Source organism: Hemicordylus capensis, chromosome 2, assembly GCF_027244095.1.
Source record: "Hemicordylus capensis ecotype Gifberg chromosome 2, rHemCap1.1.pri, whole genome shotgun sequence".
Lineage (NCBI taxonomy): Eukaryota > Metazoa > Chordata > Lepidosauria > Squamata > Cordylidae > Hemicordylus > Hemicordylus capensis.
Genome location: NC_069658.1, coordinates 420,829,534 through 420,854,968, shown reverse-complemented (window position 1 = coordinate 420,854,968; position 25,435 = coordinate 420,829,534). Strand labels below are relative to the sequence as shown.

At 46.4% G+C, this 25,435-nt stretch overlaps 2 long non-coding RNA genes across 2 annotated transcripts in view; one reads left to right on the top strand and one right to left on the bottom strand.

Annotated features, from left to right (window-relative positions):
* LOC128341533 (uncharacterized) overlaps nucleotides 1-25,435 on the bottom strand; it is a 95,619-nt gene that overhangs the window by 53,183 nt on the left and 17,001 nt on the right. The window contains exon 2 of the long non-coding RNA XR_008314432.1: nucleotides 1,633-1,832. This is a non-coding gene — a long non-coding RNA (uncharacterized LOC128341533). The remainder of the gene's footprint in view (nucleotides 1-1,632; nucleotides 1,833-25,435) is intronic.
* LOC128341532 (uncharacterized) overlaps nucleotides 6,009-25,435 on the top strand; it is a 105,349-nt gene continuing 85,922 nt past the window's right edge. Inside the window, exon 1 of the long non-coding RNA XR_008314431.1 lies at nucleotides 6,009-6,721. This is a non-coding gene — a long non-coding RNA (uncharacterized LOC128341532). The remainder of the gene's footprint in view (nucleotides 6,722-25,435) is intronic.

The window sequence follows — 25,435 nt, the reverse complement described above, 5'->3', positions numbered from 1 at the left end:
TCCAGCAGCATCTGGTGGGCCACTGTGCGAAATATGATGCTGGACTAGATGGGCCTTGGGCATGATCCAGCAGGGCTGTTCTTATGTTATGTTCTTATGTTATGTTCAAGCTGGTTTGGTTTGACAGTTCAGGGTCGAGCCAAACCACCCACGGTTCGGCTCGAACCTGGACCACGCAAGAGTCATGACCTGGCCATGCAAGGGCCATTTGCGCAAGTGTGGTGGCCTCCAAAATGGCCACGCCAGGGAAAAGGCCCAGAAAGGACTGAAAACCACCCAAACTGCATGATGGGTGCATAACATAGGCCAGTAGGGGAAAGGGGAACCACCGCAGCCTCTCGTTGCCTTGGAGAAGCCCCCAGAGGGGGTAAGCTGAAATAATAATATTCCACCACCCCCAAGTTTTCGGTACACACATGCACAACGTGCGCATGCACACCGGCCTCTTCCAGTCACTTCTGGTCTGAGGAGGCATTGGGGCAGCAAGGAAGTATGCTGCCATCCCACTGGTCTGTTTTAAAAGACAGTGCATCGGGGGAAACACTGCGGGAGGGGTAGGAGCACCGTCCCCTGTCCTTAAATATATCCCCTCCACCTTTGAACCGGCAGAATCGCTGGACATTCAAACCAGTTCGGAGGCCCGTAAAAGGGCCTTTGAACTGGTTTGTGTATATTCCTATTCCCTGATGGATTTCCTCAATAAACTACTTTATTTAGAACTTTAACACCATGTCTCCAGAAGAAATTGCTTCTTACCTGTGTATACTTCTGCTGGAGCTGGGGTAGATAAAGAAATCTCCCCTCCAAGCTCTTTAACGGAGTTATGGGCTGAGTGAACCCAGAAAAAGCACTCACAGGCAAACAAAGCCAAGGGAAAGCAGACAAAGAGGCACAGTAAGTAAGTGGGAAAGCCTGCTTGACTGGAAAGGCAGAGGAAAAAGTCAGGGAAATTGTTTGCCATAGAGATAGCAGCAGACAGACAGCAATCCGAAGGCTAGATAGATTTAGTTATGAAATGCTGCGATTCAGAGATGGAGTCTTTTCTTATGGTTCAGGGACTGGAAAGTGTCTTGCAAGAGGACTCACCAGAAGCAGCCGGAGAACAAGCAGCATGGGTTGCTAAAAAATAGGAAAGTCTATGAACTCATCTGCTCACATGTGTGTGTCCCAATCATTGTGCATTTGAGAAAGAGCAGGATAGCTAAGGAAGCTTGGGAGACTTAAACACCTGTATGCTAGAAATACAACTCATACTGGCATTGATCTGATTGTCAGGCTCTGTAACCTGAAAGTCGGAGAAGGACAGAATTTAACTGAGCATGTTATTCAAATCCTAGACATTGCAAGAAGATGTGCACAAGAAAATGTACAACTCCCAGATGAAGCAGTTGTTGGATTTTTTTTTTAAGTTTGAGAGATTTCAAGTGATTGGAATCAAAAGAGGAGATTGATTTGGAATTTGTGATTTCTAGACTTCAGGATTTTGATATGTGATTAGATGCAGCCTCTATTAAAGTTTCTGACCAAAAGAATCAGGTTACAGCATTTCAAACAAACAAAAGAGCAAGGTCTGTTGGTTGTGGAGAAAGCTAGGCCATCTGCAGTGCTATTAATTAGCAGTGCTGTCCTTACCTGTGCACTTCTCCTGCAGCTGGGGTAGGGTTGCCATGTCCCCCAGAATTTAGGGTAGCCCCTGGATTTTGGCTCCTTCACCCGGCTGCTGAGTTCTACCCAGATTTACATGGATTTCAAATGCTCTGCCCGGATTACCTGGATTTTACTCTGGATCTGATCACATGGGAGGGCAGAGAAGGAGGAGGAAGTATACAAATCTGCCAAATAAATAAATTAAAGAATGCAAATTAGTTGCCACATATTTGGGAAGCTTGGATATGGCAACCATAAGGTGGAGTGCATAAAGAAATATCCCCTCCAAGCTCTCAACTAAAGGACAAATCGGAGTTGGAATTTCTGAAACTGGAACTCCTGACATAATTCCCTTTAAACACACACACACACACACACACACACACACCCCACCCTCACCCTACACACACAGATATAGGGGGTTTTGGATTGAGGCCACTGGGAATGCGGCAGCCAGATTGGTCTCTGGGTCATCTCGGAAAGACCATATCACTCCCATCTCAAAAGATCTAAACTGCTTGCCGATATGTTTCCAGGTGAAGTACAAGGTTTTGGTTATAACCTATAAAGCCCTAAACAGCTTGGGCCCTGGGTATTAAAGAGAACGCCTTCTTCGCTATGAACCACACTGCCCATTGAGATCATCTGGAGAGATCCATCTGCAGTTGCCACCGACTCGTCTGGTGGCTACTTAGGGACAGGCCTTCTCCGTTGCTGCCCCAAGGCTTTTGAATGCACTTCCTGCTGAAATAAGAGCCTCCCCATCTCTTACAACTTTTAAAAGCACAGTCAAGACACATCTGTTCACCCAGGCTTTTAATTAGACATTGTTTTAATTGTGTTTTAATAGTTTTAACTTTTTAAATTTTAATGTGTTAATCTTTTTATTGGTTTTTATTGTCTTGTAAACAGCCCAGAGAACTCGCATTTTTGATGGTACAACAATGTGATAAATAAATTAACAACAACAACAACACAAAATACAAAGATCTACAAATTGAAATTGAAAGGCTGTGACAGAAAAAGACCCAAATCATCCCAGTGGTAATTGGCGCCCTGGGTGCAGTTCCAAAAGACCCTGAAGAGCACCTCAACACCATAGGGGCCACAGACATCACCACCAGCCAATTACAAAAAGCAGCTTTACTGGGAACAGCCTATAGTCTGTGACGATATCTATAATAACAGCAACAACATTGATAATAAAATTCAGCCATCCCAGGTCCTTGGGAAGGACTCGATGTCTGGATAAAACAAACCAGTCAATAACACCTGTCTGACTGTGTAAATAAATTAATAAATAATAAATAAATAAACTCTTTTCTGTGTTACAGTCCTGATTGAAATTGACCCTGCTCTCAAAGATGCTAATAGCAGGGGAGAGGGACACTTAAATTTTCGATCCCATTGTTGTTTGATCAGTATTATTCATATTTGTGCTACAAGTAAGTCATGGTATTTGCCTGTGTTTCATTAGGGGATGTTGACGTGCTGCAGTGTAGCTCTACCAAACCGGAGAGAAAGAAACCAATTGCTATTAGGAATGCTGCTTTTCAGGCTAGAAAAAAGATCCACTATTGCAGTTCTAACAACACCCGCCAATTGCAGACTATCTGTCAATTCTGGTTCAGCCAAAATGATAGTTTCAGATGTACATCTCCAGTCATAACTCCATACCCTTGGATATTGCTTTCTTTTTGATGGAGGCTAGTTAAAGACGCCCCCCCCACCTCCATTTGCTCCCCCACCCCAAGATTTTTCTGTAAGCAGGACTCCCACCCTTGCAACTTGCCTGCCTTTTTTCTGAGGCAATAGTGATGATTCTTTTTCATCTGAGGTTGCATGACAGATGTGTGTGTTCATGAGTGCCAGTTCATAAACAAAGCCAGTAGCAATCACTTTGGGGAAGTAGCAGGGAGAAGCGGGTACATGAAAAGTGGCAATACTTCTTCAAAATCTATCTTTCATTGGGATTGGAGAAAATAATACAAAAGGGGAAAATCAGAAATTACAATCTGTGCCCCAAAACAAAAACAAAACAAAACCCAGTCATCGAGAATTTGGGACTTTACTTTTTGGGAAGGATACAAACTTGGAGAGGCAGCATCGCTTCAGAGCCAGTCCAGTAATGTAGTCCTTCTGTAACTCTTCAGGGTTGGTCCCTGGAGGAAACAGTCTATCTCTGACAGAGTTTCTCAGGCAGTGTTCAGGAGACCTGACAGGCATTCAGACTTGTAAGCTATGGACTTGGAAGAAGGGGCAGAGAAGAATCAGTGAGAGAGGAGAGAGCAGAAACTGAAAATTGCCAGATGCATTTTGTCTGCTCTTCCTGCTCTCAATGGAAAGTCAGGTTTCAAAAGAGATACTAAACTCCCTGCATAGCAGCCTCCTAAACTCTTAATATGGTAAATAAAACAAATCTCTTGTAGGCACCATTGATCTTGGTCTTGAAGTCTCACATTTCATTATTTAACCAGGTAAATTTAGAACCACTACCACCCATCTTTTATTGTATGCCCTCTTTAAACTCCAGTGTATTATTATTATACAACTACAGCAGCAGTATAGTCAAGGTCACTGCCTCTTTTCTTTTTGCTTTTTAGCCTACTTTCCTTAAGGAAAAAGTCAACTTTGCAATGCCTGGACCAATATGAACCAAATTGCATACAGTTTTAGGGATACATAGCAACACTTCAACAGCATAGTTTGTGATAATGTCAACCACCCTGATTCAAGAGGATGGTTGTGTAAATATTTGAGGTGCAAGTGGGCTAACTTGTGGACCGTCTAATCGATTTGTTACAGTTGTAGTGAGTGACACATAGGGACACCTCAATAGCACAGTTTGTGATGATGTCTTCCACCCTAATTAAAGATGGTGGATGTGTAGGAAGGCTAAGGCCTTTAGGGACATGATATATAATGAGTTAAAGAAAATTTTCAAAATGACATTTCCTAAGAAGCCAGAATCCTTCCTGCTGGGAATAATGCAAGGAGTGTTTGCTACAACCAACTTAACATTCTTTATGTACACTACCACGGCGGCCAGAATAGTATATGTGCAGAAATGGAAGAGTAATGAACTGCCCTCAAAAGAAGATTGGCTGATAAAATTTTTGGAATATGCGGAGATGGCAAAACTTACAGTACTGATAAGAGACCAAAATTTGGAATGCTTTAAAGAAGATTGGAAACCATTCTTATTATACTTAAAGAACTATTTTCCTAATATTGATTTTACAACAGGGTTTGAAATTTAGTAATATAGCAGGTTGGGTAGATCAAAATCAAGTTTGTAAGGTTTAAGATATATGTTTTGAATTATTATAGCAAGGGTTAATTCTATAGTTGGTGATTCACGAGGAGGTGTGAGCGGGAATTCATTATTTGTCTAATGTGATGTAAATGTTAAGATATTGTTAAAATAAATAAAAAATTTAAATGAAAAAAAAGGGGGGGAAAGATGGTGGATGTGTGAATATTTAAGACTGAAATGGGCTAACTTGTGAGGATAGTAAGTATTAATTAAGAAAGTACGCAGATTAGTTCTTACCAGAACAACTTCTTATTTTTTTTAACATTCCAGCATTATAAAACCTAAAATATTCACTAGGGGTGTGCGGGCTGGCACGGAATCAAGCTGGCTTGAGGTTGAGCTGGCTCGGCTTGAAAGCTCAACCTTGAACCGATCTGGTCCCATAAAGAATTTTTATTTTTATTTATTTGTATTTGTCAATATTGTACACCTCCCGAAACTTTAGTCTCTGGGTGGTTAACAATAACATAAAACAAGTTAAAACATGCACAAAAAATCTTAAATCAATTTAGACCATCTAAAAATCAAAAACAGATTAAAACAAAAATTTAACAAGCTGACAAAGCTTGGGTGGTGGGTTTTCAAATGCTTTTATAAAATTGTAAGAGATGGGGAGGGTCGTATTTCAATAGGGAGCACATTCCACAATCCTGGGGCAGCAACTGAGAAGGCCCGTCCCTGTGTGGCCACCAGTCAAGCTGGCAGCAAATGGAGATGGACCGCTCCTGATGACCTCAATGCATGGTGGCCAGAATGAGGCTGGTCTGGGTTTGGGCTGTGTGCAGTTCGAACTGAGCCAATTCCTAGGTGGCTTGATGGTTCTAGCTACTATTTTGTGCCAGGTGAGTGGCAGTGGCTATTGATTTGATGACACAATGTGTCACTTTCACAGATTGGCTGTCCTGCAACTGCCCTGATTGACCAGCTGTGTCTGCTGCGGTGGTTGGCTTGCCAATCATGCCACTCAGATTGTAATTGTGGCAACTGTGACCCCATTGGCCAGTGGAGAGGGACAAGGGAGTGGAGTGCAACAAAGGAGGGGGATTCCAGTTCTTTATAAGGCCACCCCACAGGCTAGGAAAATCACTCCTTTCCAAGCTGCCTAGATCCGAGAGAGCTGCTGCTGGCTGAGACAGTGTGTGATGTCTCTGGTCTTCAGCAAGGTTTGCCTTATTGGATTTTTAAAAACTGCTTGTTGGGTTTTTGTCTTCCCTGGCTGGCTGTTACAATTTTTTAAAAGCAGTGTGCCTTACTCCTGCCCTGTTGCTGCCCAGTCAGCCTGCCAGGCCCTGTGCCTGCCCTGCTGGGCCTAGTCTTAGGCCTTTGGCTATTTTTTAAAATTTCAATATAATTTTTCCCTAGTTGGCTGCTGCTTTTAATTTTTATTTTAAAAATGCAGCTGTGCCTGGCCCCTGCCTCCTGCTGCCAGTTCCCAGCTCCAGCAAGCCAGGCTCTCTGGGTCCTGCTGGGCCCACGCTTGGGCATTGGCCCTGCTGCTGCAGTTTATATTTTTTAATTTTTAACTGCAGCACTGGGTCTGAAAGTGAGAGAGAGGCTTTATTTTTTCTCTCTGATTTAAATTATCTTGCTTTTTTGCCTTTTGTTTTGTTTTATACTTTGGTTATTTTCTGTTTGGGTGGATGGCCCTGCTGGACCCCATCTGCCCTCCCTCTGGCTATGATCATGTGCCAGGAGCTACTCTGTTGGGCCTGCAGTCCCTGGCCTCCCATCCAGCCAAAGACTTATGGACAACGAAGGGTAAGTAGAATTAAAAAAATAAATAAATTCCCCTCCCCTCCTCAGATCTGGGATTTAAACAGGGCCTTCCTGATTTGGGAGGAGGGTTGCTGTTGCTTTTGCCTTTAAAAAAACCAGGTGTGTGTGGTATACTGTCGTTTGTGTAGTTGTTGTACTGTAGATGTAGAGCCGGGTCTCATGATCAGTGAGACCTGGTTTGGGGAGCCAAGTGGGGAGAGCGGGCTAAGCCTGCTCTCCCTGCAGATGATCAGGGCGGGACCCCTGGGCAGCCGGATCCGTCGCCCACACGATTGCCGGCTCTGTGACGGAGCTGGTGGGGGCTGGGGGGGGGATCGGGGGCCGATCAGCCCACGGAAGCTCCAACATGCCCTGTGCAATTGTGCAGGGCATGCTGGCGAGACCCCCAGAGACGGGAAGCAGGGGGTCTTCTCATGAGTAGCCGCAGCGCGGAGCCATGCCGCTGCTAAAAAATGGGTTTGCAGAGCACTTGCTCTGCAAACCTGGTTTTAGGGGTGGGCTACTTCAGCGGATTAGCCGCACAAGAACCACCGGGCTTGCAGCCGAGCCCGGTGGTTCTCATGGTTGCAGAAAATTGGGCTTGCAGAGGCTAGCCTGATTTTCTGCAGTCGTGTGAATAGCCTCGTAGTGTGTTAGGTGAGCAGTTGTAGTGGTATGTGTGAGTGGGTGCTAGTTTTCTTAATTATTATTTCAAAAGCAACAAGGGGAGGTCAGGGTGATGGCTGACATGTGCTATGTCCCAAGCAAGGCTCGGAGCCACAGTCAGAGGGAGGGGTGGACTTGATGCTGGTAGGGGTAGGGACCGGAGGCCGGGCGAGGAAGACTGGAGGGGTGGCTGCCCACTCCCCAGTTCTTCACACCACAGTGAGCAGGTTGCATGCAGGCTCTCCTACCCGGAGGAGCCTGCTGGCCCTGCTGTACCACCTCTGCAGGCGCTGCTGCTTGCGGCACCTGCTGGCAGTGCTGGGGGGGGGGGGAATGCTCCCCTGCCAGGGAAGCTGATGTTTCTGTTGTGGGGGTGGAGGGAGAGGCCTCAGCAGTGCTAGCTCAGTCAGACAGCCTCTCTCTGTAGTTGCCTCCCCCCCGATCTCATCAGTCAATGAGACCCCTGCTGCCAATGTAGAGACTGGGACTGGGTCCTCTGAGAGTGAGTCTGAGGGGGAGCCTGCTCAGGAGCCTCAGCCTCGCCCTTTTCCTATCCAGACAGAAGGCAGAGTGGGGGGGGGTGTTGGTGGTGAGCAGCCAGCAGCCCCAGTAGAGCTGCCAGCACACAAACGGTCCAAGACCATCGTTGAAAGTGCAAGCAATGTGTGGAAGTACTTTGAGGTCATTCAAAGTGCCCCCACACATGCTTCTTGTGACCACTGCAAGGCACAACTTGTCAGACGGGTGAAGAATGTCAAGCCTCTTGGCATGCTCTCAATGTGTTGACACATCTCGTGTTGTCACCCTGGCATCCTTACCACTGCTGACAGTGCTAGCATGCCTAGTTGTGTGCCTTTGAGTAGTGCTGGCCAGGGGCATGCACCAGCTTTTCTGAAGCAGGGGATGCTCCCTGTCAAGCAGTGGGCCAAGGCATCGGGGCGCAAGCATCCTGGCTGTCCAGACCCACATCTCGTAAGCCAGGCCATAGGTGAGATGATGGCTCTGCATGACCAGCCATTTCAGATGGTGGAGAATGCCAGCTTGCACCCGCACCCCAAGAAGACACGAGACACAGAAAGGTATGGTGAAAAGGGCCACAACATGTTAATTTTAACATAACTGAAACAGAAACGGGGATTGGCTCTCCACCCCGACAGTGTGTAACCTAATGGCATGCCACCTCCATGGCAGCTTTGACTAATTCACAAGGGTGAAAACACCTTAGTTCTAGGCAGCCTCATAGCTCTGAAGCAGAGGCTGCCCAACTTAGCCAACCTAGTCAGGTCTCTACCCTTGATGGCACCCCCCTCCCCTGAAGCCACCAAGATTTCCGTAGAATATCACCTGACAGAGTAGAATGGATTAGGTCAGAGTTCCCTGAGCCATCAAGCCTCTAGGGAGGTGACCTGCCACTCAAGCCAAATGCTTACCTAAAGGTGCTCACCAAAGCTTAGATGTTACGTCCCACTGCACTGTACCTGCAAAATTGTGACCAGGAAGGGAACTGATCTAACTCACTAGAAAGTACAGTCAGGGGCAGGTAAAAAAGGATGCGCACCAATGGCCAATCAGGTGAATGCCCAAAAAATTCTTGCCTGGCCCCGAACAGCAACCAGAAAGCCCAGACTATACCTAAGGGAAGGGCAGGAGGGTGCCTGTTGAGAACGGAGTGAGTGGGAGAGAACGCCAATGGTCGTTGAGGGCCGGAAGTCCCACCCCCTAGCAACTTGGATCCAATGGGCTCAAACCCCTTCCTCATAGCAATAGCAGCAATAGCACTTACATTTATATACCGCTCTATAGCCGGAGCTCTCTAAGCGGTTTACAATGATTTAGCATATTGCCCCCAACATTCTGGGTACTCATTTTACCAACCTCGGAAGGATGGAAGGCTGAGTCAACCTTGAGCCCCTGGTCAGGATTGAACTTGTAACCTTCTGGTTACAGGGCGGCAGTTTTACCACTGCGCCACCAGGGGCTCTTTGCAAGGGGCTGGGGCAAACAAGTCATGCCACCCATTTGGGCAGCGAGTGGCTAGATTTTGATGGCTACTACAGGTGCTCACCTCCGATTATAGGATCCCCTCAAGGACCACCTTCAGTCAGACAGTGGTCCCCTCCCTGTACGGGCAGTGCAAGGAGCTCATGTCAGACATGCTGGAGGCAGCAGGGCCTGACACCAGCATGCATTTCACAACTGACATGTGGAACAGTGTCAGTGGAATGCACTGCTTTCCTATCTCTCATTGCTCACTGGTGGGGGCCGGAGAGCGAACCCTAACCCTAACCCACTGTTGCTGCTGCCATGGCCACCCCCTCCTACCGTATGCAATATGGCACAGGTGGGCCGTGCTGCATGTGGAGGCAATGGATGTGGTGCACACAGTGGATGAACTGGTGAATGTGATTGGTTGCCAGACTGAGGAATGGCTAACCGGGAAGCCAAACCTCAGGTGAAGCTTCATTGTCACTGACAATGGAGCCAACATGACTAAGGTGGTAGAGCAGTTGAAGTGTGTGTCCATATTCTGTTTGGCTCATCTACTGCACCTGGCTGTGTCAAATGCCCTTGCACTCAAGGAGACTAGGGTGTCCAGAGCAGGGCTGTCTGCCAACAGGTGCTGCTGCTTCCATGGCTGCACTGGTGGAGAAGTGCTTCAAGATTGCAGCCTATTTCCATCGGAGCAAGAAGAGCAGGCACATGCTCCATAGGGATTCCATGTGAAGAACTGCTAACACCTTAGAATCTATGATATATAAAAATTCCTTTACAAAATCACCTGAGTGCCCTACTGCTTTGTGGGTTGGGTGGTAGTTGGCACCCATGGGACCCTGCCACCCAACCCATATTGGTGCAACAGGGTGCTACCCATGGTGAATAATGGGGCTGTTTTGAATCCCCATTATTCCCTATGATCACACCTTTTGGAACTGGCTTGAGCATGGTTCGAGCCAAACCATAGGTTGGCTTGACTGAACCAATGCTCGAGCTGAGGCACTTGGTTTGAGCCTGGTTTGAACTCAAACTGAATAGCTCAAACCAGTTTTGTGCATCTCTGACTTTCACCTCCTTGAGTAAATAGTACAAACAGTATCGACAAATAATTGTAGCAGAGCAGACTTTCCTGGCCCAAACTACACAAAATGGAATGAAGAAATTCACTGAGGCAATTTACACAACCCAAGTGGTGGGGGCTAGAGGGAAGGCAGGATCCTACCTGCCTTTCGCAAGATGACTGAAGCCTCCTCTGAGCTATGCTGCTTGTGTGTCCAGCATGGCAGCAGACTCCTGAAGTGGGATCGGGAGGAGGAAATCCTCCCATATCCCACAATGCAGTGTGTGAGCACTGGAGAGGCAGCCTGCAGAACTGCAGCAGCATTCCTCTCCCTGGCCTCGCTTTCCCCAGCAATCCATGGCAGCCATTTTTACCACTGTAGTGCTCCAAACAACCATGAAGTGAGGTAGGATGAGCTCTGTTTTCTTCCTACCTCATTTATAACCCAGATCGCTGATCTGGGCTGCTCAGGTTTGGAGCAGGTGGGTGGAAGGCCTCCCAATGGTTCAGACAACATGAGCTGCCTGGGTTAATTTTCTCCTACCCAGGTAGCTCATGTCATGAGAATGGGCTCACTATGTTATACCACCGGATCACCACTGGTATACCACCGGATCACCACAAGGTGGCTCACAATCAAATTAAAATCTAATTAGAGCAGCATAATAAAGCAACATAACTACAGGAACAATAAAAATGAGGCAAGAGATCACATGGAGGGTACTGCTATAAAACTGGGAGAGTTAGGCCAGCTTGTACCTCCCAGGCAAAGTAACATGAGACTGATTGTTAGGCTGCCATTCAAAGGGTTTACGGGATTGTCTCTACCAAGGATAGTCAGGCTTGCAATTTCTGCTTTGTTTTCTATTAGGGAACCCTGAGATCCATTTTGCATAGCCAGGTACAAAATAGTAGTTCAGGAGGGTGGGCATGGAATTAAGTAACAGAGTGCCTCTGGCCACATGCTCAGCCAAGGAATGTGTTTCTAGTAGTGGAACTGAACTCACTGACCTTCCCCCCGCAGTCTATGTCATTTGGGAGTTGTCATGGCTCAGACGTTGGACTCAGAAGAGTCAGAGCAGGAGGATTCACTTGCTAGTGAGAGCTCAGAGGCACAGCAACAGGATTTGGCAGGAAGACCAGACTCTGGAGCTGAGAATTCACAACAGCTGCCAGACATGATTTCTGATGGGGAGGAGCCTGGGATTTCACCTGGCTTGAGAAGGCGTCTCAAGAGGCAAGCTCAGTGGCAGTCACACAGGTGAAGGAGATCACAAGAGAGGAAGCCAAAGTGCTGACTCAGGGAAGCCTGATTGGCTGCTGGTTCTCTTGAGCCATATATATTTAGCAGTCTCACTTGCTCAGATGCTGTTTGCAACTTTTCACTGGCTGCAGACAGTGTGCTATTTGAATTCCAAAACTTTGTCCGAGTTCCAGTTTGCCTTGTTTATGCTTTCCTGCTTTGTTTTGTTAATTCCTTGCTTCTGTCGTCCTTCGCTATTTTCATTCCTTGCTCTGTGTTTTCTTTTCACTTATTACTCAGTTATTGTTAGAGGGGGGTACCTAGTTCAGTTCAGGGGACTTAATTCATTTACTGTTTTTCTTTGTGATCCTTTTATTTTTCATTCATGCAGTTACACTGCCACTTTCTGTTAACTCACCGGGGAGTGCTGAAGGGGGTTGTAAATCCTGTTGGGTTAGCCGAGCTAACAGATTTACGACAGGAGTCCAGGAGGTCTCCCAGACCTGCAGCTTCAGCCTCAGGTAGCCCAGATCCACTACCCGGGCAAAAAGTGTCCAGGAGTCTATCCTACCTCACGTTTTGGTTGTGTGTACCATGAGGGCTCTGAAAATGGCTTCCAGGAGTAGTGGCCATAGAGCCCTGACTGCAGTGTGGCCAGAAAGAGGAGGCTGCCTCTCCGCAGCCTATGTGGTGCATTGCAATATGCAGGAGAACTTCCTCCTCACAATCCCATGTCGGGCAACTGCTGTCATGCCAGTTGTGTGGGCACGCAGGTGGCGGCACCCCAAAGAGGAGCAGATTGTGTGGGGGAAGGTAGGAAGGATCCTCCCTTCCCCCCAGGTGGTGTGAATGACCTTATTGACTGGCCTAAGGTCATCCAAAAAACTTCATGGCTTATAGGGGACTTGAACCTAGGTCTCCATGCTCATAGTCCATCACTCTAACCACTAATGCCACACTGATTGCCAAGCAAGCAGACATAAGATGAATTCCAGCCATGACACTGCCTGTCCTATTCCTGGTTCCCGCTTGACAGGAGGACTTTAACCAAGAGATAAGATTGTATAGGTATGACCCCTGGAGCTACACAGCTATGTCCTCTATAGATGTGCAAATTCATGTTAAGGGAGAAAGAAAACATACTTGCCATTGTGGTATTTTGAAAGCATCTTAATGCAATCAAGAGTTTTGTTTTTTTGTTTCCATATACCTCTGCATATACAAGAAAATACTTGCTAGCTGACAGGGTAGAAGCATTTGCATATATGAAGGAATGCACATTATTACTTGTGCATTACTTTTTATATACTGATGGCAGAGCTGTTGATGGTTGATAATGTGCAGCCCTATAGCTTTGTGATGCAGCAGGCTAGTTCATGGCTTGAAATTTGATGAGCTGAAACCAGATGGATCTTGTAGCTTTGGGGACCTTCTAAAATAAGGCACTGCAGTATGTGTTCTCCAGAGATCTGAATCCCTGCTGTGTTGCTCCAGTTTCTTCTGCTGGCATTAACTCCCATCAAAGGGAGGAATCCCACTAGTGTAACCCAGAAAAATATTACAGAGGTGATGGGTGGGTGTGAGACAAGTTGGAGAAACAGAGATCCTTCCTCTTTGTCCCTGCAGTCCTGGCTAGAGAAGTGGAATGGTGAAGTAAGCAATCCACATATAATTAACCCACTGGCTCCTCATCTTCAGGGAACTTGAGTTGACAGCAACAAGAAGATGTGCAATTGTAAGCTTATTTACTATATTTGTCAACCATCTGGGATGCCAGGCCCCTAAAGTAGAGGAGCTGTCAGATTTAATTCTAGTTAACCCTGTGGTAGCAGTAGAGTTTATTTTAATTGCTTTGATCAGGCATGCAATTGAGTAACATCCATCTTGGACCAACTACATGGACTAATGCATTGTTTTTCTTGTACAGTCAGGCTGTTGTAGCATCTGGTTATTGACAGATACATTCAATAACCAATTGGATTCCTACTGGAGCCCAGGGGAAGATTCACCTTGAGTTAAAGGATTGCCCTCTAAAGTCAGCAAGCTAGGCGGACTTCAGTCTGGTGTACTCTACTTTAAAAAGAGAGAGAGAGAGAGAATTGTTGAGGTCCATTGCTGTCTGTTAAGTATACAAAGTCAGAGTGCATGCTTGGGGTCTCTTAAAGCATAGCTAACCTTTTCAGTGATGAATAAATGAATGAATGAATTTATTATTGCAGTCAGTGACCAGCAATCAAAAAATAAAATGGAAAATAAAATTAAAGTATAATAAAATAAAAAACAGGACTGGGTAATAGAGTATCAAAACATATGCATACAGAGGTCTCAATTACAATTAATCAAATGCTCTCATCTCAGTTTGTGTGCTGCGGTACAGAATCTTGCTACCCCAGCCGTAATTGCTGTATATTGGTCTGCCAGAAGAAAGGAAGTATAATCCTCTTCTGATTGTCCTGGCATGTTTTTTATAAGTGGTTTAATCCACGGAATGTGAATGTCCTTATAATATAAACAGTATAAGAGCACATGTGAGATGGACTTGATATTGCCTGAACCAGCTGGACATAGATGGTTCCTGGGTGGTATTCTTTTAAATCTGCCATCCAAAATGGCAGGAGGCAGAGCATTAAACCATGCCAGCAAGAACACTCTCCTCTGGTTTAGAGTGGTCAAATTTGTATGGTACGCCGCTGACTGAGGATATAATGAGAAGCCAACTAGACTATTCAGTGAAGAAGAAGAAGAAGCAGCAGCCAAGAAATGCCCCATTGGATCAGGCCAAGATCTACCTAGTCCAACATCTTCAGAAGACTCCCAGCAAGCAGCAGGGTCTTCAACTGGAAACTGCAAGTGCCCCATCATGGGTCTAGCTGTCCACCCGCAGTCTTATCTTTTCACCACTTCTATTCTAAAGGAATTAAATGAAGGCTTGGTCCACTCATGTAGCGGAATGAAAAAGGAATGAGGTGGTAGGGTTTTGAGGTAGTAGAATGGCTGGACCACTTTAAGCTGTAGATGGGAATGACATTTGTGGATGCACTGATACATCAAAACAAACAATTTTCAACCAGGAAATTAACACTGTAGAGAACAGGTTGAACATCTCTGTGTTCTGGTTTTCTCCATGTACAAAGGTTTTTCTTCATGAGGGAGCATTAAAAATAGCATATCCCCCATCGACTCTCTGATGTGGTACAGCTCACTCGGTCACCATAGGATTGTTTCTTTAATGGCTGAAAAATGGGGCATGTGGAGAAACCATCTGAGAATTCTCCATTGTTTCTCCTTGGAAGGGACCTTAACGTTTCTCTTTGAATTTCAGTTTCTCCTTGTAGGAACACTGACATTCTCCTTCAAATATCACTTAAGAGAAATTTCAGTCCTAATCCTAGTCAAACTTCGGCATGGGAGTTGTAGTCCAAATACAGCTTGGCGGGGGGGGGGGGGAGGCTATGTTGAGCAGGCCTCGGTTAAATCATGCATGAGTATTTATGCTTCCATCTTTTTTAAATTAAAAAAAGTTGCAAGGAGATCTGAACCGGATTCTATAGGCACCAACTGCCACTTCTCTCCTTGGGCTATTAACAGTTTTGAAGCGGCATTTTGGTTGCAACACTTAGGGAAGGGTTAAATGCCCTCTCCCCACATGCCACAATCCCAATCCTGATCCCCCTTTAAAAACCACAAAGACAGAAGTACAAACGATGCATTTAGTGCCAATGTGATTTGACCCTAAGGAAGGTCTTTCTCCAAGCTTCTCACTGCAGTGGGGGTATGGTTGTTTCTTAGGTGCTTTCCATTAAGGGGTCATTCTTTCCTTTCGTAGATGGTTGTTCACATAGAACTATCTGTGTGGTGGAGGTGCTGCTGCTGGGAGTTGGAGTCGTAACTTCTCACCAAACCTCTATGTGCTTGGAGATTACACCTGCATAAGGGTTTATGTGCATGGTAGGTTCTGTTCTTATATCTACTCTTAAGAAGTATGTATCTGGAGCTTACATGCATCATCTCCCCCCCGCCACCCCCACCATGTAGATAACATCTCCAGTGCATAGGCATGGCGAGGGGGCAGAAGCCATAGTCCTCGCAGCTCTCAGTCAAATGTCAGTCTGCCTAGGGCTCGTGGCATAGTGGTTAGAGTGTAGAACTAGGACCGGAAAGACCCAAGTTCAAATTTCCATTCAGCTATGAAGTTCACTGTGTGACTCTGGGCCAGTCATGTATCACTCAGCCTAAGGTACCTTCACAGGGTTGTTGTGAGGATAAACATAACCATGTAGTGAAGGAGGTGGTGGTTAGACCACTTCTTAATAAACCCATGCTGGATTTCCTGCTGATGGATAATTATAGGCCAGTCTCCAACTTTCCATGGTTGGGTAAGATGATTGAGAGGGTGGTGGCTGACCAGCTCCAAGTGGTTTTGGAGGAAACTGATTGAGGCAATTCTCAGAATCAGTGGAAAGCGGGCTAAGGGAGCTTAGCCCGCTTTCCACGGACTGTGGGAACCACTGGGCTCGCAAGCAAGCCCAGTTTCCCCAAAGCAGGTAGCCCGCTTAAATACCCCTCCCCTTAGCCCAGGTTAGCAAAGCAAGCGCTCTACTAACCCAGGTTTTCCGATCGTGTATTGCCACAGCGTGGCTCCGTGCCTTGGCAACACATGAGGTGACCCCTGTCGGGAGGCTGCAAGCAGCACTTTTTACCAGCCTCATGTTGAGGCTGTGGCCAGGAGTGCTTTTTACCAGCTGCCACTGATTCAACAACTCTGCCCATTTTTTGAGGAGAAAGACCTGAAAACAGTGGTGCACCAGCTGGTAACTTCCAAGTTGGACTACTGCAATACGCTCTGTGTAGGGCTACCTTTGTATGTAGTTCGGAGACATCAGTTAGTTCAAAATGTGGCAGCCAGATTGGTTTCTGGAGTCTCCTGGAGAGACCTGTTCTCAAACAGTTGCATTGGCTGCTCATTGAGATAATCAGGAGAGGTCCATCTTAAGGTGCCACCGGTTCATCTGGTGACCTGGGATAGGGCCTTCTCTGTTGTTGCTCCTAGATTGTGGAACACACTCTGCATGGATATAAGAGGAATGTCTTCATTGGAGGCCTTCAGGACAGCCTTGAAGACCCATCTTTTTAGCCTGGTTTTAAATGATATTTAGTTTTAATGTTATCTCATTTTAATTGTAATTTTAAGCTGTTTTTAATTGGTTTTTATTTTAATTGTTGTTTATTATTTATTTTAGTGTAACCCCACCCCCCCCAAGTCAATTTAGGAAGGGTGGTATATAAATCAAATAAATAAATAAATGTATACCACTCTGGGCTCCTTAGAGGAAGAGCGGGATATAAATGTAAAAACAGAATAAATAAAATTTAGGCCTGCTAGTGTGCACACAGTATGAAGATAAGAGGCAACTGATGACAGCAGATTGCAGACAACAATAATGTATAACGTTTTCATCTACTCTGTCAGATCATCCTAATAAGTATAGTCTACACCAGGGGTTCCCAACCAGTGGTACTCCAGATCTTGCTGAACTACACTCCCATTATGTGATGGGGTGATGGGAGTTGAAGTTTAGCAATGTCTGGAGTACCACAGGTTGGGAACCCCTGGTCTACCCTGACTGGTGGCAGTTTCCCAGTCTTTCAGATGGAGGTCTTTTTCAGCCCTACACAGAGATGCCAGGGGCTGAACCTGGGACGTTGTGCGTGCAAAGCATGTGCTCTCCTGCTGAGTTACTGTAATACGTTTGATGGAGTATATCACTATAAAAGTATGACTATAAATGGATATTGTTTGTTAATATAAGAACAGGACAAGTGTATATGTGTGGGATAGCTGGATAACTTCAAATGCAGTTAATGGAATTGCTCTAAGATTAGCAATTTGTTCTGTATTATACAATGTGGTGATTTTCAGATAAAATAAAAATGTAGTAAAAGTGGTTAATGTGAAAAATACAGTAACATACCAAATTCATTAGAAGAACATTTATCCCATCTAGAAAATGTCCATCCCAATAAACGAGGGTTGCATCATTCCAATAAAACAATCCAGGCTGGGCTTAGACAGGCTTCAGAAGCAAGAGAGTTCCAAAACTGGGGAGCAGCCACTAAGAATTCCTCTTTCCAAACCTTTGCATTTGGATGTGACACACAGAGGTCATTCTCACAACTGGGTGGGTGGGGGAGAGGCTTATTTTACTCACCTCCCCCCCCCCACCGATGACAGAGTTGTGTTGTTGGGATTGCAAACCACACTTCCAGGTGAGCAGTGCTGCATTCCTCCAGTGCTGAGCTCTAGAGGCCAAGACAATGTGTCCTGGTCCCTAGAGATCACACAATGCACCCTGCAAGTGCCTGGTGCATTGTGGGGATCTCCCCGGTGACAGCCGGGAGTCTGCTCCTGTGCCACCACTGCCTGGGAGTAGCCAGCGCTCGCACATGAGCAGTTGGCCCTCTTTAAGGGTGTGCTCATGTCAAGTGGAGCAGCGGGAAAATGCTTGACTAACAAGCAGAAGGTTGCCGGTTCAAATCTCCACTGGTATGTTTCCCAGACTATGGGAAACACCTATACAGGGCAGCAGCAATATAGGAAGATGCTGAAAGGCATCATCTCATACTGCGTGGGAGATGGCAATAGCCCCTCCTGTATTCTAGTAAAGAAAATCACAGGGCTCTGTGAGCACCAGGAGCTGAAATCTACTTGATGGCACACTTTACTTTACCATGTCCTTAACCTCAGCTATCTGGCAGGCTCTGTAGTTGGGTTTGCTGTGGCAGCACTGCCGGGATCTACGTGGATCCTAGCGGTTCTCATGGGCAGCCAAGCCTGGGCTTGGCTGCTTGTTAGAACAGCCTCACAGAGTGAATTACTAAGAGTTTGCTTTGTTGTACAGAGCACAAAGTGGCAGTTCCTATAGGTCATAGTTAAACACGGACAAAGGCAAATATACTGTTTAAAGAGAAGTCACAGTGGATTCTTCACTTGCAGTTGTGAGGCTGGCTTTCCCCTAGCGCCACAATCTGCATTCTATGGAAGCATCGGTAATGATCTGGCTTCCAAAGAAGCCTAGTTAGAGAGTTAGTGTTGCCATTGTCAGGGAATTTATTTACCAGGAGAGTAACTACACTTGTACAGAAACCTACACAAGCTATGCATCTCTTATCTTCTGTGAATGCAGATGAGCATCATATCTGCAGATATTTGAATATGGATCCCTCAGGGCATCCTGTCTGTAGCAAACTACACTTCCTGCATTCCTTGGAATTTTGAATATGAAAGAGAGGTTGTGCAGAGGTATGTGTTTTTCATAGAACAAAGACCTCTGGAGTTAATTCTGTCCCAAAATGAAAGGCACAAAGGAGTCAGGGTAAGCCCACTGACTGAGACTCTTGTGTTGGACGCAGCATGACGCTTGTGTGATACGCCCTGTAGAAATATAAAAGGAAATGGACTGACAGCACAGGAATGAATAACAAGAATGTTATATGAAATTATTGCACTTTCAATGCTCTGTTCAGTCTAAAGTTGTTCAGAGACTGTATGGCATTATGACTCATGTGGCCTTTCTTTCTTCTAATCATTCTTTCTTCTAAGTCATTATGGCCCTTCTTTCTTCTAATCAGCTTCTGTTTATTATATGGCTTTACATGCAGTATGCAGAAAGTTCTACAACAAACATTGACATCCGCACCCAGAGTCTCTCACCTATCCTCACCCAACCATGGGGCAAGACAAATACACAACACATGGAGGAAATACCCTAGCAGCACCAGAGCTAAGCAGCTGATAGCCACAGCCCAAAGTGATGTGAAGGCCAGCTGAGTACCCAGGAAGGAATGGTGAGAAGGCATAACGATGGGGACAGAAAGCAGGCAGGGAGGCAATTAGGTAGTATGGCAGCAACTTTGTCAGTGAAATTAGTTGCTCCAATAAAAAATAAACAAGTTTCTTCTGGTAAGAACTATTCTGCCTACTTTCCTTTCACTATAATCTTAATTGATAATTACTATCTTCACATTAGCCCACTTCAGCCTTAAGCATTCACATGTTTGCCATCTTGAATTGGGTGGATGACATCATCAGACAACACCATTGAGTAGTTTGTCCCTTTGTGTAACTTGCTACAACTGTACCAAATTTGGTCCAAATAGGTTAGGTAGTCCACATGTTAGCCCACTTGCCCCTCAGATGTTCACATGTCTGCCATCTAGAACTGAGATGGATGACATCATTACAAACCATTGAGGTGCCCCTATGTGTCACTCACTACAACTGTAGCAAATTTGTTTCAAATCAATTAGACAGTTCACAAGTTAGCCCTTAAACATTTGTGCATTTGCCATCTTGAATCAGGGTAGATGACATCATAACAAACTATGCTGTTGAGGTGTCCCTATGTGTCCGTACAACTGTACCCAATTTGGTTCATATTGGTCCATTGCAAAGTTGATGGGGGTGGGGGACACACAGAGACACACAGAGACACACACACAAACATAAGGACACTAGGGATGTGCATGGAACCGTTCTGAGCTGTTCGATCCAAATTCAACTGCATTTTAACCCAACTGGCCAGTGGTCTGGTTCATGCCCTCAAACCGGGTTGAACCAGTTTGACCCAGTTCAGGATGCTTTTAAAGGGGCATCCCAAGGAACTAAAAGGGATTAAGAAGGGTGGGTGGGAGGTCATCTTAGACATGGCAGTGTGGCTCCTCGGAGGCAGATGGGTGGCTCCTTGAGGCCCCCCATCAGTGCTCCCCCCATCAGCACGGGCCAGTGGGGGTCCTGTTTGGACCTCCGCGCATGGGCGGAGGCCATTTGCATCATCACACTGATGGGGGAGTGCCAGCGGGGCCTAAAGGAGCCATCACCGGACTGCCACTGCCGAGGAGCTGCAGCAGTGCCTAAGGTGACCTCCTGCCCATCCACCCACCCTTCTTAACCCCTTTTAGTTCCTAGTGACCCCCCTTTGCTTATAAAGGGGAATCCTTACTGTATTCCCCTTTACAAGCATCTTGAATTGGCCAAACTGGGCCAAACTGGTTCAAGCTCAAAATGGTCAAACGAGGCTGGTTTGAATTGAACTAGGTTTGAATCAAACCAGGTTTGAATTGAACCAGTTTTGCACATCCCTAACACACACACACACACACACACACACACACACACACACACAGAATGCCGGGTCATCTCATGCTTACTTTCCTTAAGGAAAGTAGGCTACAAACCACTCCAAACACATTTAATATACTTAACATTTACAACAGTGTTTATAGTCAACAATTGTAGGTGCTACTAGGGAGGGAAAATTTAATTTTGACCTACACCTGAAGCTGCTTTACATTGAGTCAGATTATTGGCCCATCTAGCTCTTTACTGTCTACATGGTCTGGTAACAACTCTTCTGCATCTCAGGCAGAAACATCTTTCTTAGCCCTGTTACTTAGTAGAGATATTTTGAACAGGAGATGCACTGAACCTTTTGCATGTAAAGCACATTGCTCAAGCTCTGCCCCTGAGTTACAGTCCTCCCCTCAAATCCATAGACCTTTGGGAACTTACAGGAGATCTGAGATCCTGTTTGGATCATAATAATTTCTTCTGTGCTCATAAAGAGGTGACCAGTGTGGTTGCCTGCAGCACACATGTACACAGGACCCTCCCACTGCTTCTGGTTTCTCCCCAGAAGCATGTTCCTTGAACAGCTGCCTGACCTTGTTGTTCACTTAGAAAGCCTGCAGAGTTAAATAAAGCACATTGTTCTCCTTCGGTCCTTCCTTCCTTATCTAGGGGTGATGAGAACCATTGTTCCACCTCCCACCACAGCAGACCCCACCCTACCTGCCTTCTGCCTCTCCTCTCTCTACCCCCGCACCTCACTTGGGTTTGCATCTTCTCTCTCTTGCTCCACCTGCTCATCTCTACTCTCCCCTTCCCCCATCCCCCTCTTCCCCCATGCACTTCCTTACCTAGCAGGACACCGGCCACCACTGCTACTGCCTCTTTCTTCTACTAGTTAAGGGAGCAGGAAGTGGTATGGGCCCCCACTGGCCAGAGCTGATGGGTGTGTGTGCTGGTGGAGCCTAGGGGAGCCACCACTACCCCACCCCCAAGGAGCCGAGCTGCCGCCATGGCGCATGAGGTAACCTCCCGCCTGCCGCTGCCCGCCCTCTTTCAACCCCTTACAGTTCCTCTAGTACTTGTAAAGGGGAATACTTACCAGATTACCTTTTACAGGAACTAGAACTGGTCAAACTGGGCCAAACCGGTTCAATCCGAGCCAAGCCCATTTTGGCTCAAGCTTGGACCAGCTCCCGTTTTTGGAAGGCTGGTCCAATTCAAGCTCAAACTGGTCAAGCCGGGCCAGTTCAACTCAAACCCAGTCCGAGCTTGAACCGGTTTGCACACCCCTGATGGAGGTGACACCTTTCTGAGTTGCCTCAGGAATGTGGGTGGGTGGGGGGTCTTCAGCTAGTCCTAGGAGAGTAACAAAGCTTAGTTTAGTTAATTACTTGTAGATTAACCCAAAGGTGTTGGCCGGCCTGGGCTCTATTAAAGAGAGGTCTCATTTGTCTGGGGGGAAATCTGCAAGCCATTTAAAACACACACACACACACACACACACACACACACACACACACACACTCCAAGGATGTCCTTGTGCAGGGAAAGAGAAGGGGAAAAACTAAAGTCCCATGAATATATGAGCCCTTTCTCACAAGCAGTGAGAAAGTGTTACCAGGTTTGAAGGGAGGGAGCCCTAAAGTGCTTACCTCCTCGTAGGCAAGCATTCTGCCATCCCTGGGCAGACGGATCGCCCACCCATGCTAAGGATATGCGAACAGATTCAAATCTGAACCAGTTCAACTTTGAACTGGTTCAGTTTGATGGCTTGATGTTGAGCCAAACACCTGGTTCGGCTCAACATCGGATGGAACCCTCCAGGCCATTTGCGGGGGGGTGGGGTTCACAGATAATTTTAAAAAATATTCACAACCCCCCGAGCTGAACCGAAGTGGAGGGTTGAGGGGGGCAAACCTGAACTGGCCTGGGTCAGCCAGTTTCCTGCACACCTCTAACCCACATGAGCACCAGCTGCTGCCAGCAGCTCCAAGAGTTGGGGTTCTGGGACCAGGACGCACTGTCCCGCCCCGCCCCACCCCCAGGAGCTCCAATAATGCACCACGCGAGTGCACTTGCTCCCTCAACCTCGTTTTGAAGAGTGGCTCTGTAGGCGGTTTGGGCACCATGGTGCCACCAGGATCAGGCCCGATCCTGGTGGTTCACAGGCACGTGCAAAACCAGGCTGGGCTTCCTTTGCCCGGTTTTGCACACACATGTGAATAGCCTCTAGATGTTTTTCCCTGTACCATTTAATCGTTTGTTTAAATATCTCCAAAAAAAAAAAAAAAAGCACTTGCTGCATTTATGAACTACAAAAACAGAAAAGGAGGAAAGCTGTAATACAGCCACTCCTGTTTGGAGATAAAATCCTTTTAGTAGGCAGGATGCAAAAGCTGGTCCCATAACCCATCAGGGTCTCCTCAGAAATCCCAGCAAGGCTAATCAATTTTCTTCCTAACTGCTGAGCTATCACAGACTTTCCCACAGTCACTAAATGCCTGTGACCTTCAGCAGTTATCCTGTCCTTGGTGCAAAAGGGTACACCTATGAGTCTTCACAGACACAGTCTGCCTTGATTACTGTTTCACAACACTTCTTGCCCATTGGTGGGGGGAGGTTTGTGTGACAGAGAAGTAATCTCTTCTTCCTCTTTGTATTCATGGTGGCTGATGCTGCTTTGAAATTTCTACCAATATCAGGAGTTAAATAGCAACAGAGGGGAAGGAAAAAACCCTCACTTATTACCATGCAAATTGCATATATTTGGAAACCAAATATATTTTTGCACTTGCAAAATGGATATTGGGGATTAACTTTCCACATATCCATTTAAAATTGGAGTGGGATTTTCCCAAACCATTTTGGGGCTCTAGGGCATCATGGGAGAGGTGCCATTTAGAGAGGCAGGATGGACATGCCCACCTCTACAGTTCCAGTTATAGGTGATCATTCCAGACCCTCCAATATTTCACAGGTGAAAATAGACATACACCTGTTAACATTTCTATTCTCAAACCAAGAATCACTGCCAATGCCTCCTTCTACCATCGCCACACCTTGCTCTGCTCTGCCTGCTGTGTTTATTAATTGTTCTTGGTGGTGGTGGTGGTGGTGGTGCTGCTGCTGCTGGAATTTCAATAGGAGCCTGCAGCAGCGCAGGTGAATTGTCACTGCCCAAGTGGGCAGCATGTGGGCCATTTTGTTTGGTGTTTAATCTTTAATATATCAAGGATATATGAACTTTGAACTTTGCTGTGAACGTTGCCCACCATGCAGAAATAATGTTTCCCCTCCCTTTCCACTGAAACCAAAAATAGTCACAGTGCCCAATGGCAGCCACCTCACTAACTTGGAGAAACCCCTAAGTGGTACACATGTGCCAAAGATGTGCATCTCCCTTCCCTCTTTTGTTCGAAGCTGATGGCTGCTGCTTTTTGTTAAAGGAAAGGGGTCTATTTTGTTATTGTGAGCCTCAAGCCTGATTTTATGAATAAGGCATCTAGTCAAGCATTTGAGTTTAGGGTCAAGCTCTTAAAGAACTAGCCAGAAGCATCAATACTGAGGCGAGTCTCATGATCAGTGAGACCCGCTTTAAGAGGGTTTGTGGGGAGAGTGGGCTTAGCCCACTCTCCCCACAGATGATCCCCAGACAGCCCTGGGCGGCCAGATCGGCCGCGCACACAGCTGCCGGCTCCATCACGGAGTCAGCGGGGGCTAAAGGGATCAGGGGCCGCATGGCCACTGGAAGTTCCAGGATGCCCCGTGTGGAGTGCGCGGGGCATTCTGGAGAGACCCCCAAGCCCAGTTGGGGGTCTCCTCGTGTGTTTCCGTGACACGGAGTCATGCCGTGGCAATACATGATCAAAACGCCGAGGTTAACAGAGCGCTTGCTCTGTTAACTTTGGCTAAGGGGAGGGGGAATGACCGAGGTTTGCTGCCAGGTGCCGCATGGCTCCCGTGGCAGCATACGACCGGCAAAGAGTGGGCTAGGCTCCCTTAGCCCGCTGTTTGCCGATTGTGAGAATCACCTCACTGCTTTGCTTCCATATTCGTGTTCTCCACTGTAATATCTTGCTTGCCGTCCACAAGGTGATTATTACAGGCTGTTAAATTATCACTCTGTGTCCCTATATGAGGTCTTTATGGCAAAACAGCTGATTCTCAAGCCTGGAAAGCCACAGCTCCAGGAAACCATATTCATTATTTTGGACATAGATGTTAAAGCATTTGTTATTTTTTAATGATAATTGGTGTGTGTGTGTGTGTGTGTTTAAGAAAAGAATAAAATACAGATTTGAACACAAATTACCTGCTTTTTGTTGTGCCCTCGTTCATTGCTGAATAATCAAGAGGTGGGATCACACTGCCACTATTACTGAATCCACTAATTTCATTTCAATGAGGCTGTTCTCACGACCAGGAGAAACTGGGCTAAGGGAGCCTAGCCCATTTTTTTCCTGGTTGTGTGCTGCATCGGGAGCCCCGCAGCTCCCAGGACCAAACCTCCCTAAGTGCCCCTCCCCTTAAAGGTGGCTAGCCTGCCTACAACACCCTCCCCTTAAATGAGGTTAACAAAGTGGGCGCTCCGTTAACCTCATTTTGTTGCATGTGTATTGCCGTGGT